This window comes from Scyliorhinus canicula, chromosome 22 (genome assembly GCF_902713615.1).
Source record: "Scyliorhinus canicula chromosome 22, sScyCan1.1, whole genome shotgun sequence".
Classification (NCBI taxonomy): Eukaryota; Metazoa; Chordata; class Chondrichthyes; order Carcharhiniformes; family Scyliorhinidae; genus Scyliorhinus; species Scyliorhinus canicula.
This window is the reverse complement of record NC_052167.1, coordinates 17,785,980-17,803,966: the sequence shown is the minus strand read 5'-3', so window position 1 is coordinate 17,803,966 and position 17,987 is coordinate 17,785,980. Positions and strand designations below refer to the sequence as shown.

The following is a 17,987-nucleotide window of genomic DNA, read 5'->3' as shown; positions in this document are numbered from 1 at the left end:
ATTTGTAGGGGGGTAAAATAAAAAGCTTTTGTTTGGAGCGAAGATTATTTTAGACTGCATTGTGTCACATCCTGACACAGGAGGCAATTCCCTGGAGGAGGAGGTGGAGGGGAATGAAGACAGCCAGAGAGTGAGTGCAGCCATTGAGGGAGGGAGGGAGAGATCTGCACAGCTCCCTGTGGGCAGAAGGGTTTTAAAGTGAGTGTTTCCTCATGAAAGTCCCTGAGAGAGAGAGGAGAAAAGATTGCTGACCACAGAACAAGCATGAGGGAGAGAATTTGATACCACAACAAAAAAAAGTTACCTTGAGGAGGAGGAGGGGCGGGAGTGGGGGGCGGGGGGAAGCGCTCCGCCTTCTGATTGGCGGGGAGGCGGGGACTAATCTGCATGTCGAGTCCTGATTGGCTGGTGTGCCTGTCCATCAGGAGAGGGGCCGGGAGCGGGCGAGTGCGCGCGCCGATAGCTTGTGGCAATTTGTTTACTGAGGCGCGCGCGTGGGGAAGGACAGACATGTCCAAATCAGTGCTGAGCAGGAGCTTGTCCATTTGCAGGAGTTAGATGGTAAAGTATGAGTTATGTGCATAAGATATCATGAATATAATGGGGATGGGGATGTTGTGGATGGGATGGGGGTGGTGAATTGGGATGGGGGTGGTGAATTGGGATGGGCTAGGGCTGGTGAGATGAGATGGGATGGGATGTGGGATGTGGGTGATGGAAGCAATATTTATTATGCATTTTACTGTGTTTTAGACCTGAGCAGCACATCTCAAGTGAGCCAGGTGATTTTAAAATTGCAGGGAGCAAGGCAGGCAATGCCTGCAGAATTATTGTTCTGCACTTCCAGCTAATTCACCAGCATTACTAACTTTTTGTTTTGGTAGTTTTTGACCAGATATTTACAATCCTCATCCAGGATAGAGAGGGCAAGAAAGAAGTGGCTTCATCTCTCAACATGTTTTTAACATCTTCTCCCTGTTGGCGTTACTGCACCTCCTGAAATGCTTTTTGGTGTGCCGAGCAGATAGAGAGAATCTGGAAAGATCAGGCTGCATTTGACATTTGTGTTTGTTGTGCAGTAATTTGAGGGCAGTTTTTTGTCAGCGGCTGGGTGAAGGCCGCAGATGTGTGAGCTACCTAATTGCCCACAAACTAATTCTGATGGCAGAGAACAGGTGGAGGATGATCCCCCGGGGACTGTGAGCCCAGGGTGCCATTCATTTAAGAGAAGGGACAGCTGAATGGGGATGATTGTGATAATTTATCATTGTGAATTTTCAGCTCATTTTACACCTAGAGAGAGACTTATGCAGTTGCATGGAAAGTTAATTTCTGCTGTTTGGGGACACGCCGCATGCGAAGTACCATGGTTATCAGAAGCTGATGCGTGTTGCCCTTTTTGTCCCCAAAACACTGCTGGAAATAAAACAATTCCTTTTCGGTCAAACAATAGTTGTCCAATTTGTTTGTGGAGTTGGAGGAAACACATTACTTTCAGAAATGCTCCACACAGATGAATTGATTTACATCACTGAATTGTGCGTTTAGAAAACAAGCAAAAAAAAAAGGACCAAACATTAGTTTGATGCCATTCACAAATTCGCTCCTATTTTCTGACGTTTAGTTGTTGTTTAACCACTCTTACAAAACGCAAGATCATTTTTCAATTACTTCAAATCATTGCCTCGGGGACAGCTTCATATTGTGCTAGAGTCTATTCCTGATGATTCAAACTAAAATTGAATTATCCAATAATTTGAATGAAGCCACGTTGTGTGTTTAAAGGGTATACTGTGACGATGTAATTAATTGTAAAAATTGTGGGACAGAAAATCGCTTCAATAAATTGTTCGGTCAGTCTGCCTTTATGGACAGATGTATAGCGCTTGGGTCGACTGATAATGGTGATGTATGAACTCGCATGCTTTGAAATGATGCTTTAAACCCAATTATATATTTCAGATATTATTATCCAGGCAGTTGACTGTAGTAATTACTGACTGTTTGCTTTCATTTGTTTGATACCACAATGATAACCAGGTCGGTTAATGGTTCAGCACCTTTCTATGTCAAATGTCACAATATTGCATTAAGGGTTTGGCTGTCCTTCGCACACATTAAAGTTAAAGTCAGCCTATTTCTCATTCCATGTTGTCCTTTATAAAATCTTACCAAATATTTGTACAGAAAAGATATACTGGCATTGGAGGCAGTCTAGTGAAGGTTCACTAGGTTAATCGTGGGTATGGGGGGGGGATTTTCTTATGGGGAGAGGTTGAGTAGGTTGGGCCTGTACTCACTAGAAGAATGAGAGGTGACCTTATTGAGTCACATAGGATTCTCAGGGGGTTTGACAGGGTAGATGCCGAGTGGTTGTTTACCCTTGTGGGAGAGTCTAGGACCAGAGGGCATCATCTCAGAGTAAGGGGATCACTCATTTAAGACAGAGATGAGGAGGCATTTCTTCGCACAGGGCAGTGAATCTGTGGAATTATTTACCGCAGAGGGCTGTAGAGGCTAGGGTGTTAAGTATGTTCATGGCTGAGAAAGGGCTATGCGAAAGTGGAGTTGACGAGTATCATGTCAGATCAGCCAATGATCTCATTGAATAGCGGAGCACTCGATGGGCCGAACGGCCTACATCTGCTCCTACATCTTGTGGGTAGGTGATGGGGGGGCAGACTAGAAGTATGATAGTGTGCCCAAAGAATATAGTTTAAAATGCTAAAGCTTCACACTGCCTTTCAGTGCACCTGTATAATTAACTCTGCCAAGTTTAATGTACAATTATCATAACTTGAATAAGAAATAGGAGGGTTAAGCCACCTGGTCACTCCAGTCAGGTCCTCCATTCAATGGACGTTCTAACTCAATTACACCGTCTTGCACTATCCCCATATCTCATCGTCAAGTAACCAAAGATCAATTGATCTCTGATTTGGGATTGCTCAACAATTTGAGCGTCTTGTGTCTTGCAGGTTCACAACTCGTTTTGAATGAAACTGTTTGCTGCTTGCCTCTGCTGTTTTTTGTTGAGCCTGTTAAGACCCGATTCCTTCTGTTCAAAAAGTAATTTCAGTCACCTTGAGCAAAGAAAATGAGGACGAGACAATGTAGAAGATAAAGAAAGGCTGAATAAGTCTCAAGCGGAGAGTAGGTGTGAAATGAGACAGGAAAAGAAGGATGTAGGTTTTTTGTAAATTACCCTTTTGAAAATCAATTTGGAAATTGTACCTTGGTAAAAGTGGTTGTAAGCTGGTAAATTAAATCAGGTTGGATTTTTCATGAAGGGTTATGGCCGTTGCTTCTTCGGTGAGGAAGAAACATTTGCAAAGTTATATTGTGGAGCCATGTGTAATTTTAGGCATACTTTGGTATTTTAAAGAATGATATTTAAATATATTGAAATGTATTTAAATTTGAAGATATTTAAAGAATGGCGGCACAGTGGTTAGCATTGCTGCCTCATTGCGCCAGGGATCCAGGTTCAATTCCGGCCTTGGGTGACTGTGTGGATTTTGCACTTTTCCTCGTGTCAGCGTGGGTTTCCTCCGGGTGCTCCGGTTTCCTCCCACAGTTCAAAAATGTGCAGGTTAGGTGGTTTGGCCACGCTAAATTGCCCATCTGTGTCCAAGACGTGCAGGTTAAGTCGGGTTACGGATATAGGGCAGGGCAGTGGGTTGGGATAGGATGCTCTTTCCAGGGGCGGTGTCAACTCGATGGGCCAAATGGCCTCCTTCTGCACTGTAGGAATTCTGTGGCTCTACAGATATAACGCAAGGCTTGTCAATTGAGCTGAAAATACATTGATTTCTGGATCTGGAGACGGACAAAGAAAATGAGGATTTCTTTTTCCTGGGCTGATCAATACCTGATGGAATGTGAGTGGGCCATTATTGGAGCAACTTTCCCCTGGGTGCATTGAACAGAGGTTAGCGCTTTCACGCTCTCGAACGATGCCACCATCCAGACCATGGGAAGTCTTTGCCTACCCTCGTTATCGGAACATGACTGTGAACGGATGCATTTAAAAAAAGAAAAGGCTTGAAACAAATTGTACGAGTCACCAGAAGATGCCTGACTTTGTTTTATCCTTTTTTTTTTCGGAAGTGACCAGATGGTTTAAAAGAAATGATAAAAAGGTTTGGAATTGAGGCTTTTTAGCAGAGAATTAGTGTGCTCAAGTATTTGGTTTAGCCCCTGATCAATTGAAGCTATTGCATGCTACATCAAGATGAGAGCTTATTTACCATGGGGAGTTTCAAGCCATAAAACTGCACTATGATGGGCGAGGAAACTACTCTGTGCATTGATTGCCGCTGAACACATGGATCAGAATGAGGATTGCATCAAATATGAAAGATACCTTGAGGTTATGCAGCCTGAAGGGTGCCTTTTTTGTGATTGCGTTGAATGGAATTACTATGTCCGTCTTCACTCAGTTCAACTTTGCCACACGTGGTTTTTTTTTCCCTCTCTAAAGTGAGAACAATGTAGTCGGGTCGGTCAGTCTTGCAACTGAGGCCAACCATCTGGAAATAGTGCTTGTATTGTTTGTAGGTGGATGAGGCCGTTTGAGGATATGAAATTTTACTGAACGAATTGGACATACCTGGACTTTAATGTGATGAAGAGTTCAGAACCGCTATCACATGTTAAACCAATGCTGGAGTTGCTCGGCTCTTTCATTCAACTCCATGACATTTTAGGCAGTGCATTAGTCTCGCATCGCTCACTGACCTAACGTACAGGAGTGCGCACTGGAGGCTGAGTATTCACCAGACCCGTTTTTAAAAAGAAAAATACGGTGTACATTTGTACTTGTAAATCTTTGTGGAATTGACAGTTAAAATTCTGATCTCTAAAGTGATTTTAAAAATGTATGTATCCGTGAACGGCTCATTTAGACCAAAGTTGGTATGACTGATCAACTCCTGATCTTCCTAACACAATGGTAAATCGGCATGTCTCGCTGTACAGCACATGGTGGCTTTGAAGGGCTATCGGATGAACACGGGCGCCTATTCAGTTTGAGCTGCTGTTGTGCTTATTAATGTGAGAGATCTAGCGAGTATTTGCTTTCCTCCACCAGCTCCGACTGTGAAACCTTTAGTGAAGATTGTCACCTTCCAGTCTACAGTTTTTACAGCTGCTGGCTTAAAGTCTTAATTGGAGAGTTCGTACAGACACTGGGGGATCATAATCGTAGAGTTATATTACCATCATAATGGTGCAGAGAGGCAAAGGCACTGCTGTAAATCAGTCATCAGACATCATAATGATTATTCCAAGCAATTAAGCCACAGGGCCGCCACTGCTATTGATTTTGTGGTGGGTATTGACAACTGTGACTGTGTCCATACCAATCGATCGCAGCTGCTTTGGAAGATCTAACGCTATCTATCGCTTATTGTTGACACTGAGGGGAGATTCTGCTTCTGGTAGAAGAGTTTAAGGTCGTGTGTCCACCTTTTGACTTGTATTGTCAAATTGTAGTTCAGTCAGAGCCCAATTTAGAAGCCACTTGACAGTTGCAAACAGTAGCCACTGAATTGGAGAATTTGAACTAATGCCATCCAGTCTTACAAGCCCCAAGAACTCAACGTACCTCCAACACCGACCAGTTGTCCATCCCTCATTTCCTTCAGCCCACCATTGGCTGTACCTTCTGCTGCCGAGAATGTGCTGCCCCAACCCCTCTTTTCTCCTTTCAGATTACCCTAAAAAGTTATCTCTTCCGCAATTATTGTCTGATTACTGTGAAGTGGTCAGAGGGGAGTTGATGATGCAGTGGTAATGCCACTGGACTAGTTATCCAGAAGCCCAGGCCTGGGGACATGGGTTCAAACCCCACCCTAGCAGCTGGTGGAATTAAATTCAATTAAGACATCTGGAATTCAAAGCTAGCCTCAGTAATGGTGATCATGATACTGACTGATTGTTGGAATTTTGGTCTCCTTACCTGAGAAAGGACGTACTGGCACTGGAGGGTGTGCAGAGGAGATTCACTAGGTTGATCCCAGAGCTGAAGGGGTTGGATTACGAGGAGAGGTTGGGTAGACTGGGACTGTACTCATTGGAATTTAGAAGGATGAGGGGGGATCTTATAGAAACATAAAATTATGAAGGGAATAGATAGGATAGATGCGGGCAGGTTGTTTCCACTGGCGGGTGAAAGTGGAACTAGGGGGCATAGCCTCAAAATAAGGGGAAGTAGATTTAGGACTGAGCTTAGGAGGAACTTCTTCACCCAAAGGGTTGTGAATCTATGGAATTCCTTGCCCAGTGAAGCAGTAGAGGCTCCTTCATTAAATGTTTTTAAGATAAAGATAGTTTTTAGAAGAATAAAGGGATTAAAGATTATGGTGTTCAGGCCGGAAAGTGGAGCTGAGTCCACAAAAGATCAGCCATGATCTCATTGAATGGCGGATCAGGCTCGAGGGGCCAGACGGGCCAACTCCTGCTCCTAGTTCTTATGAAAAGCTCATCTGGCTCTGGTAAGGAAAGAAATCTGCCATCTTTACCCGGCCTGGCCTACATGTGACCCTGGACGCAGCAAAGTGGTTGTTAACTGTCCTCTGAAATGGCCTAAGAATACATTCCGTTAGGAATGGGCAACAAGTTGCCAGCGATGTCCACATCACATGAAAGACGAAAGAAGAAGTAGCTTGGAAAACTTTACCATGAAGTGCAAGTTCTTTAAGTAAACTCAACCCAGTAAAGGTTGGCTTGAGTGCTAAGGAATTTTCTCCTCATTTTAAAATTTTGCCTATTGCATAAGTCAGTCGGTCCAACTTTGTCAGAGTTGGTCAAGATGCTATTTATCAATTGATTCCTTGGGCATGAGTTCAAAATGCGTTCTTTGTGTGCTTTGCAGGGAGCAGCATTTACACCAAAGAAACTGCAGGAAAGACAACAGACTGGTACAAGAAAGGATTTCGTATTAGTAACGAGACAGACAAGGACAGAGTGATACAGGGAGAAAAACATGCCAGCACAAAGAGCAATTGTGCGGCCAGACAGAAGTTTACGCGACTAGACAGAAGTTTACAACAGCAGAACTGTAAACACAATGAGAAATGGTATTTGTTTAAAGGCAGCAGATACAACAACAAACGATTGCATTAATGAAGTGGAATTGATAGACAAAAGCCTCCGAATAATAAAACAAAAAGGGTGAATTGGGTGGCATGATAAATGTTTTGTCGCAGTGGTAGGAGGGTATTGAAGCAGGTTTGGCATGTGGAACCTTGCTGGCTGGAATGGTTGTCAGTGGTAAGGAGGAGGGAGATAGGAGACCAGAGTCTGAGGAGTGAAGTATTTTGAGAGGATGGGATGGCAGGGGCCAAAGGAAGCTATAGGAATGGGGAGGGATGGGGGCCAAGTGGAATTTCAGTGTAAGATTGAGAACTTCAAATTTTGTGGCAGTGGGGAATTTGCAGGGTCCAGTGTGAAAGGTGGGAGCTCGTGTGCAGGCAGCGGAGCTTTGGATGAGTTTTTTTTTTCTTTTTTATAAATTTAGATTACCCAATTATTTTTTCCAATTAAGGGGCAATTTAGCGGGGCCAATCCACCTACTCTGCACATTTTTGGGTTGTGGGGGCGATACCCACGCAGACACGGGGAGAATGTGCAAACTCCACACAGACAGTGACCCAGAGCCGGGATCGAACCTGGGACCTCAGCGCCGTGAGGCGGTTGTGCTAACCACTAGGCCACCGTGCTGCCCGCTTTGGATGAGTTGAGCTTATTGCAGAGTCCTTCATGGGAAGTTGGTCAGGCAAGCAAAAGGAGAAAGACCTCTAGTAGGAGAGCACTTTTCACAACTTCTTGATACAACCAATGAAGTACTTCTTGAAATGTAGCCACTAATGGAACACCGGAAATGGCTTGAAGCTGACAAAGGCATGGATGAAGTTTCAGTGGTTGGCAGACGGGTGACGTTAGAGATTTTGGGGGAACATTGTGGTGGGAAGAATCTGGGGCCGTCAGCTCAGATAGGCGTTGAGTAGAGCACTGAAATCGTGAGCAGTTGTGTTCATCCTGAGATCTTAGCCAGGGAGGGGGAAGAATCGAAACCACTTTGGGTATACCGGCACCACGTGGACTGCCACAGTTGAAAAAGGCAGCTCACCACCACCTTCTCAAGGGAATAAGGGAAAGACAATAAACGCTGGTCAGCTAGCGATGCCCACTTGCCTAGAATGAATAAAAGAAAAGTTGTCATGGTCACCATTACTGAGATTAGCTTTATAATTACAGATTTATTAATTGCATTTAAATTACACAGCTGCCGTGGTGGGATTTGAACCCACGTCTCCAGATCATTAAGAGTGCAAGTGCAATGTTATTACCACTATGCCACCAGCCCTGCTACTGTGGATCTCCCCATCTCCATTCAGTAAATAGAAACAGACGTATACAAAATAGTTACCATGAAACTACTGGATTGTTGTAAAGTCTAAATGAGTTAACTTTTAAGGAAGTAAACCTGTTATCCTTAATCTATCTGGCTGATGGAGATCGACAGAACGTGGTTGACTTCTGAAATGGCCTAGTAAGCGAGTCATCAGTAGATAGGGATTGCAATAAATGACATGCATAAGAAATAGGAGCAGGAGATGATCGTTGAGCCCACTCTGCCATTCAGTATGATAGTGGTAGCGCTAGGACTTCAACTCCCATTTTTCCTGTTCATTCCCCATATTCCTCGACCCCAAGAGATCGATCATCTGTCCATCCTAATGTTAAGTAGAAACATAGAAAATTGAAGCAGGAGTAGGCCATTCGGCCCTTCGAGCCTGCTCCGCCATTCATTATGATAATGGCTGACCATCAAGTTCAATACCCTGATTCTGCCCCCCCCTCCCCTCTCCCATATTCCTTAATCCCTTTAGCCACAAGAGCCTAATCTAACTCCTTGAAATTACACAACATTTTGGCCTCAACTACCCCCCCCCTCCCCTCCCCTATTCTCAAACTCCCCCACCATCGGGAACATTCTTTCTGAATCTACACTGCCTAATCCTGTTAGAATTTTATAAGTTTCTATGAGATTCCCTCCCACTCTTCTAAACTCCAATGAATATAACCCTAACCGATTTAGTCTCTCCTCGTATGACAGTCTCGCCAACCCAGGAATCAGCCTGGTAAGCCTTCGCTGCACTCCCTCCCTATATTCGATGATTGCACATTAACAGCAACGCTTGAGGTAGAGAGGGCGGCATGGTTAGCACTGCTACCTCACGGCGCTGAGGACCCGGATTTGATTGCGGCCCCGGGTCACATTCTGTGTGGAGTTTGTACATTCTCCCCGTGTCTGTATGGGTCTTGCCCTAAGATGTGCAGGGTAGGTGTATTGTCCACGCAAAACTTCCCCTTGATTGGGGAAAAAAATAATCTGGTCCTCAAAAAAAACTTCGAGCTAGAGAATTCTGAAGATTGACCATCCTTTGAGTGAATAAACTTTGGTGTATCTCCATTCTAAACCATCAGTCCCTTATCTTGAGACTGTACTGGGTCCAGATTGCACTGGAATGCACTGCCTGGACATGCGGTGGAGGCAGGTTTAATCGAGGCATTCAGAATAGCATTATAGAGCGCCAACAATGTGCGAGGTTATGGGAAAAAGGCAGGGGAACGCCAGTACATCATAACGCCCATTTGGAGAATCGTTGCAGACACGATGGGCCAAATGGCGGTCTCCTGCGCTGTATCAGTTCTGAGATGTTCTCGATTCCCCAGCAGCAGAAACAACCTATATCTACCCTGTCAAGCTCCTTCATAATCTCCTGAATGTTTCAAGGAGGTCACCTCTCATTCTTCTGAAAGCCAGAGAACATCGGCCCGTAGCCTCTCATTATAGGACAATATCCGATCCCAGGTACCAATATAGGGAATATTTTCTGCACCACCTCCAATGCAAGTATATCCTTCCTTAAATATGCGGACCAAAATTGTACTTCCAATCCCTTTGCAGTAAAGGTCAATTTCCTAATTGCTTGCTGTACTTGCATACCAGCTTTTTGTTCCTTGTACAATATGAGTGCACCCAAGTCTTTGAGAACATTAACATTTGCAGGTAGCACACCTTTTTAAAAATAAATTCTGACGACCATACTTCCTTGCATTATACTACACCTGCCAGCCCGTTGCCCGCTCATTAGCCTGTCCACTTCTCTTTGCCACCCCTTTGTGTCCTCTTCACCGCTCGCATTTCCACCTAGCTTTGTATCAGCAAAAAAACTTGGGGTACATTATTTTGTCTCTTCATTTAAATCATCTTTATATTTTGGAAGTTGAAAGGAAGCGGGGGACAATGGAATCAAAAGATGAGAGGGAAAAATGATATTAAGGAAAGAAAGAGCTGAGTTCTGCTGGCTGTGTGGAGAACAGCTCTGTGCGGGGAGGAGATGCAAAGTTTCAGTCAGCCACCCAGTCATGCCAGAAAAGCTGCAGAAAGCCATCTTGTTTCTGAACGTTTCTTGGATTTCCACAGAAGAATAGAAGGAAGGTTGTGAGCACGTGTGGCATATCTTTACTATAGCAACAACAGTTTTACCTTCGATAATATTACTGGATTTTTATCGTTAAACATCGATAAGGGAGTGTTGCCTCGAATTTGTTTACTTGTGAGTCGGACCAAGTCAGGAATCTTTTGGGGAGGCATTTGTAAGATTAATTTTAACGGTGCAAGTGTAATCTTGTGTGCTTAAGTTTTCTTTTCTTCTTGTTAATAAATCTTTTACTTTTAATTTTTTTAAATGCGAAGTGTGTTACTGGACTTCTATGCTGCTGAAATCAGTAGAGTTCCCAGAGACTTGGGTGCACTTATACTGCACAAGGAACTTTGTGTTTAAAGAATACAAAAAAAGGTATTGTCCGTAAGCCAAGTTTCCCCCTGGGGTTTGGTTTGCTGAGCAATTAACATCTGCAGTGGTCATAACATTGACTCGATTAGTTACAGTCTCAAAAAACTCTTCATAAATTTGTTACACAGGATTTCCCTTTCCTAAAACCATGTTGGCATGTTACAATCATAATATGCTTTTCTAAGAGCATTGTAAAGTCTTCCTTAATATATACCAGCGATTTCCTAACAGTGGATGTCCTAACAGTAGGCTGACTGACCTATTGTTCCCTGTTTTCTCTCTTTCCCCCACCCCTCCTTTCTTGAATAGTGGTGTTATAGTTGCTAACTTCCAATCTTCTAGGAGCATTTCAAAATCGTGGCTCACCCACCATCTCTGCAGCTATCGCTTCGAGGTCGTCATTTTTGTAGATTTATCAGATTTTAGTTTCTTGATTTTCTCCAGTACTTTTTCTCCGTTGATGTTAATTACATTAATTTTCTCTGTCTTACGACTGGTGCCTTCAATTTCAGGCTTGTAACTTGTGCCTGTCTTCACAGGAAAAGACACAATATTTGTTCAGTGCTTCAGCCATTTCCTCATTCCCAATGATAATTTTCCTGTCTCTGTTTCTAAAGGACCAATGATTACTTTAGCTACTCTCTTCCTTTTTATATACGTGTAAAAGTTCTTACAATCTGTATTTATATTCTTGGCTGATTTACTGGTGACCTGTTGCTGGTTCCTACAACACTCCCAATCTTCAGACTTACTATTATTCTTTGCAACATGCTAAGCTTCTTATTTTAATCGAATACTATTCTTGACCTCCCGAGTAAGTCACCGATGGATGTTTCTTTCGGAGTTTTTGTTTTTCAATGGAATGTACTTTTGTTAAATGTTTTGAATTGTTTCTCCCAAACGTTTCCCACTGTTTATTTATCTCCATGCCTTTTTAGTCCATTTACCCAGTCAACCTTAGCCAGCTCTCCCCTCATACCAATGTAATTCGCTTTGTTTAATTTTAAGATTCTTGTTTGCGATTGGAGTATGTTGTTTTCAAACCTTAAAGTGGAATTAAATTGTGTTATGATCACTATTTCCCAATGGTACCTTTACTGTGATATTACTAATTAACCCAGTCTCATTGCACAATAGTAGATCTAAAATGGTGTTGTCCCTAGTTGGTCCCACAACATGATGCTTTGGGAGAAAATGCTGATCTTGCCTGAATTGCTTACATACTCATGATTTAATAAATAAAAACAAAGGCAGTGAATGTGTGGCGGAGTTGGTGGAAAGGTAGATTGTGTGTCGTTTGCATACATATGGAAACTGACCCCATGTCTTTGAATGATGCTGTCAATGGGCAGTATGTCGATGAGCACTAGGAAGGGACAAGGGACACATCCTTGGGGAATGGCAAGTAGTGGTGTGGAGTCGAGAAGTAAGACATTGCTGGAGATCCTTTGGCCCCATTTTTAGCGGTCCAAACAAAAGGGGTAGCTCTACTGTGATTGGACAATAGAGGAGAGAGATTACAGGAGGTTGGTGTGATCAGCATTTTCAACGCTGCAGAAATATTGATGAGGGATAATACACCACAGCAACGGTCACCTTTTGTAATTGATTAGGACTGTTTCAGTACTGCGACTGGGGTGGAAACCTGATTGGAGGGGTTCTAACTCCGAACTTTGGCAAAACTTAACATGAAAACATAACAAAAAGAAGCAGTAATAGACCAAACAACCCCCTGCGCCCGCTCTGCCAGTCAGCATGATCATAGCTAGGAATTAGGCCAGCCTGTAGGTTGAAGGAACCAAGAGTTACTGTACTGAGATGAGCAGAACTCCTTGTATTTCTAACAATAAAAAGAACTTCAATTTATATTGCATTTGATGACGCCCTGAGAAATTGTTCCCATTGCTCCATTTTTATTTTAGAAATATCACCAAGTTAGGCAGCATCTGTAGCGAGAAAGAGAGTTATTGTTTCAGGTGGGCGATGACCCGTCAGTTTGCTCACCGATGAGTCCGCATCTTCGACCGCACTCTTGGCAGGTGTTACCGGCTGGGAGGCAGGATCGGTCCTTGGACTCTAATCACTTTCTCAGGCTCCCTTTCCGGGCCTCCTCTTGCCTCGTGTCCTCAAAGAATTGTGTCCCTTCAATCAGGAGGTTCCTTTTAAGTAGGTCTCTTCAGAGCAAAGGTCTCCTAGGCATTGACGTCAATGTTGCATTTCTTAAGGTGAGCCTTCAGGATGTCTTTGAAGCGCGTCCGTTGTCCTCCTCTTGTTTTGGAGCCTTCCTTGAGCTGGGCAGAGAAGATTTGCATTGGCAATGGGAACTCTGACATCCGAAGCACATGGCCGGCCCAGCGGATTTGGTTTTTGCTGATCATGGTCGCAATGCTTGTGTTCTTGACTCCTTCAAGGATGCTGATGTTAGTACGCCTATCCTGCCTGCTGATGCGGAGAATCCATCTCAGGCAGCATTTATAGTCCACGTTTCTGTGCCATATAGAAGAGTTAGGGAAAGACTGCCTTTACACGAGGACCTTGGTGTCAGCATGGATGTCGCGGCCATCAAAGACTCTCGTCCTTGGGCGTCCGAAGGATGAGCTCATAGATTGTGTACATTGCTGGATCCACATAGATGTCAGCTTTAGTTGAGAGGTGACTTCCCAGGTAGAGGAGATGTTCTATGTTTGGTAGGGTTTCTACATTGATCTTGATAGAGGGAGAGTCCGGATCTTGCCCTGGGGCCGGTCGGTAAAGGACTGGGTCTTGTTGAGGCTGAGATCGATTCTTTGGTATGCTCCCACGTAGGTGTCAAGCAAGGCTTGGAGATTCACTTCTGAGAGAGTGGAGATGGCGATGTCATCCACGTACTGAAGTCCAATGAGCGATGTCAGTGTCGTTTTCTTCTTGGACTTCAACCGGTTGAGGCTAAAAACGTTTCTGTCCATCCTGTAGACGATGTCCACTCCACTGGGAAGCTTGTTCTTGACAAGGTGAGGTATGGTGGCGATGAAGATGGAGAAAAGGGTGGGGGCGATGACACACCCCTGCTTGACTCCAGTCTTGACCTCGAAGGTTTATGTCGTATTTTCATTCGTGAGGACTGTCTCTGACATCTTGTCGTGGAGTAATCGGAGGGCGTTTAGGAATTTCTATGGAGAGCCGGCATTTACCAGGGTCTTCCATAGCACTTCCCGATTTACTGAGTCCAAACCCTTGGTCAGATCTATTTAACCCTGAGGGCTACATCAACCAAACAGATTGTACGACACTCGCTGGCTGATGCACTCCACTCTCTTGTGCAGGATCTGGGGGGAGTGGAGGGGTGTTTACGTTTTACAATCGGATGAGTTCTTTATTATGGATAGCACAGGCAGAAAGGGGATATCTAGGTTGCTTTTTCCTCTGCTCAGCTTCTTGCTCCGTGGTTTCCACCTTTCATAGTTGAGGGCAAGGGCTCTGTTCTCATGATGGTGAGGTTGTGCAGCATTCAGGAGACCACGATGAATCTTGGCCGCTCGCTCTGCCATATACCGCAGGGCTCCTGGCCCAGGCAACAAATATTTCAGTTTCAGCACACTGAATAGTTTACTCACTTACATTTCAGGTAGCAATGTGGATTTCATTGAATGTCTGCTTTGCACGTGTGCCTGGGTTGTTCATCGGAGTAATCAGTGAATAACAATTTCTCTCCAGTAGCCAGCCTTTCGTTTGCCCTGGAGGCTGCAGGCATCGTTGCTGCCGATGGACATTGGCAACGTGAGACAACTCCAGAAGCGTAGCAACTAATTGATCACTCTTCAGCAACGGGTCCTCCTGCTAGCTCTTTGACGTAATGATCTGGCTGCTTCGCTTATGTCTGACAGTCATTCGCTGCGTTTGTGCAAACAACCTAACCAGTACGGAGTCCAGTGTGACTTCCCCGCAACTCCCGTGTATGCAGCGGTGTGCATTGTCGGCTCTCAGCACCCAGAAAAACAGGTGCTAATGGGCCCAGTTTCTTGTACCCAACAGGTATAACGGAACCAAGGCAGATGGAGTTAAGATCTAGGTCAACCATGAGCCCAACTGAATGGTGGGTGGAACAGATCTGAGTGGCTGAATGGCTTACTCCTGTAACTATTGAGATGATCTAACCTTAAGTTTAATTGTTTGATACCATAAGACATAGGAGCAGAATTAGGCCACTCAGCCCATCAAGTCTGCTCCGCTATTTAATCATGCCTGATATGTTTCATCCCCATTCTCCTACCTTCTCCCCATAACCTCTGATCCCCTTATTAATCAAGAACCTATCTATCTCTGTCTTAAAGACACTCCGTGATTTGGCCTCCACAGCCTTCTGCGACTAAGAGTTCCACAGATTCACCATCCTCTGGCTGAAGAAATTCCTCCTCATCTCAGTTTGAAAGGATTGTCCCTTCAGTCTGAAGCTGATCTAGTCTCGGGATCTAGTCTCTCCTACGAGGAGAAACATCCTCTCCATGTCCACTCTACGCTTCTCAGTATCCTGTAAGTTTCAATAAGACCCTCCCCATATCCTTCTAAACTCCAACGTGTACAGACCCAGAGTCCTCAACATCAGATCAACATTGATAGAGAAATGGTGCTGGGAAAACTGATGGGATTGAAAGCGGGTAAATCCCCAGGGCCTGAGAATCTGCATTCCAGAGTGCTTAAGAAGGTGGCTCTGGAAATAGTGGATGCATTGGTGGTCAGCTTCTGGGATTCTATAGACTCTGGAACTGTCTCTGTAGATTGGAGGGTAGCTCACGTCACTCCGATATTCAAAAAGGAAGGTAGTGAGAAAGCAGGGAATTATAGACCAGTAAGCTTAACATCGGTAGTGGGGAAAATGCTTGAATCCATTATCAAGGACTTTATAGTGGAACATTTAGAAAGCAGTGGCAGGATCAGTCAGAGTCAGCATGGATTTATGAAGGGAAAATCATGCTTGACAAATCTGTTGGAATTCTTTGAAGAGGTAACCAGTACAGTCGACAAGGGGGAGCCAGTCAATCTGGTATATTTGGACTTTCAGAAGGCGTTTGACAAAGTCCATCATAAGCGATTATTGTGCAAAATTAAAGCGCATGGGATTGGGGCAAATGTATTGAGGTGGATAGAAAACTGGTTGGCAGAGAGGAAACAAAGAGTAGGGATTAATGGGTCCTTTTCAAATTGGCAGGCAGTAACTAGTGGGGTACCACAGGGATCGGTGCTGGGATCCCAGCTTTTCACAATATATATTAATGATTTGGACGAGGGAACAAAATGTAACATCTCAAAGTTTGCAGATGATACCAAATTAGGTGGAAGGGTGAATTGTGACGAGGATTCAGGGATTCTACAGCAAGATCTGGAGAGGTTGGGCGAGTGGGCAAACCAATGGCAGATACAGTATAATTTGGATAAGTGTGAGGTTATTCATTTTGGAAGCAAAAACAGGAAGGCAGATTACTACCTGAATGGTTGTAAATTGGGAGTGGGGAGTCTGCAGCGGGACCTGGGTGTCCTTGTGCACCATTCGCTGAAGGTAAGCATGCAGGTGCAGCAGGCGGTAAAGAAGGCTAATGGTATGTTGGCCTTCAATGCGAGAGATTTCGAGTACAGGAGCAGGGATGCGTTGCTGCAATTATACAGGGCCTTGGTGAGGCCATATTTGGAGTATTGTGTTCAGTTTTGGTCTCCTTTTCTGAGGAAGGATGTTCTTGCTCTCGAGGGAGTGCAGCGAAGGTTTACCAGACTGATTCCAGGGATGGCGGGATTGTCATATGAGGAGAGATTGACTATGTTGGGATTGTTCTCGGAGTTCGGAAGAATGAGGGGAGATCTCATAGACACTTACAAAATTCTAACAGGACTAGACAGGGTAGATGCAGGGAAGATGTTACCAATGATGGGTGTGCCCGGAATCAGGGGTCACAGCCTGAGGAGTCAGGGTAATCCATTTTGGACAGAGATAAGGAGATATTTCTTCACACAAGAGTGGTGAGCCTGCGGAATACATTACCACAGGAAGTAGTTGATGCTAAAACTTTGAATATATTCAAGAGGCGGCTGGATATAGCACTTGGGGAGAATGGCATCAAAGGCTATGGGGAGAAAGCAGGATTAGGCTATTGAGTTGGATGGTCAGCCATGATCGTGATGAATGGCGGAGCAGGCTCAAAGGGCCCAAAGGCCTCCTCCTGCTCTTCTATGTATCTATATAACCGCTGCTCATTTGACAAGCTCTTTAATCCAGGGATTATTCTTGTGAGCCTCCTCTAGACCAGTGTTTTTCAAACTTTTTTTCCGGGCATCAATTTTTAGCAAGCGGACAACCTTCGGGACCCACGCCGGTCAACCTTCGCGGCCCAGGCTGGCTAACCTTCGTGACACATGCCGGCCGACCTATGTGATCCACGCCGGCCGACATTCGTGACCCACCATTTTCTCTTACATTTAATATGAAAGGTGAGCCTGCTTGGTCCTCACAATCTCACTCCAATCAGGTTCACTGGAAGAGAGGGCTATGCGTATATCGGATTGAGGATTCAGCCGTTTCCTTTGTGCCACCTTCATCTTTGTGAGGATGGAAAATCCAACCTCACACATTTAGGTCATTCTGAAGGACTAAAGCAACAAAATGCTTGTTTTACTCAACTCCAGATACGCTACTCCAGAATGCTGACAGTTTCATTGACTAATGCCGTGTTTTTAATGCGCTGTCAAAACTGAGGTGCAGATGTTCAGTCAGCTTCATTTGGAGTCAGGCTTGCCAGTCCATTGATAGTTTCCTTATTAATGCTGTTTTCTTCGATGTGTTGCAGCAATGTGGGGAACATGTCGTAATTTTGAAAATGAAAAAAATGCACTCGCAATTGCCAAACTTTCAATGACTTCTGGAAATTTGCGATTACTTCACAGTGCCGAAAGCAATCGTCATCCTACCCTTGCAATTTGAGGTTTAGTTCATTTAGACTTGAAAAGATGTCTTCAAGGTAAGATGTGGTTAGCATCCAAGTTTCATCAGCAATCGAATCAGCCAAAGAGGACAATTTCTCGAGGAGGAAAGTGTGGATTTCATATCTCAGTTCATAAACTCAGAGTAGCTCCCCTGTTGACTGATCATTA

General features: G+C 44.3%; 1 protein-coding gene across 11 annotated transcripts in view; it reads left to right on the top strand.

Moving 5' to 3' along the window:
• The first annotated feature begins 476 nt into the window (after positions 1–476).
• The window catches only part of rassf4a (Ras association domain family member 4a), a 299,412-nt gene continuing 281,901 nt past the window's right edge, over positions 477–17,987 (top strand). For 9 of the 11 annotated variants that reach the window (XM_038782775.1, XM_038782776.1, XM_038782774.1 and 6 more), the window contains exon 1: positions 477–561. The gene's annotated coding sequence lies outside the window, so the exon portion shown is untranslated. Of the gene's footprint in view, positions 562–6,877; positions 7,083–17,683; positions 17,855–17,987 lie in introns of all 11 variants that reach the window. The other 2 variants (XM_038782766.1, XM_038782767.1) reach the window with 2 other exon arrangements.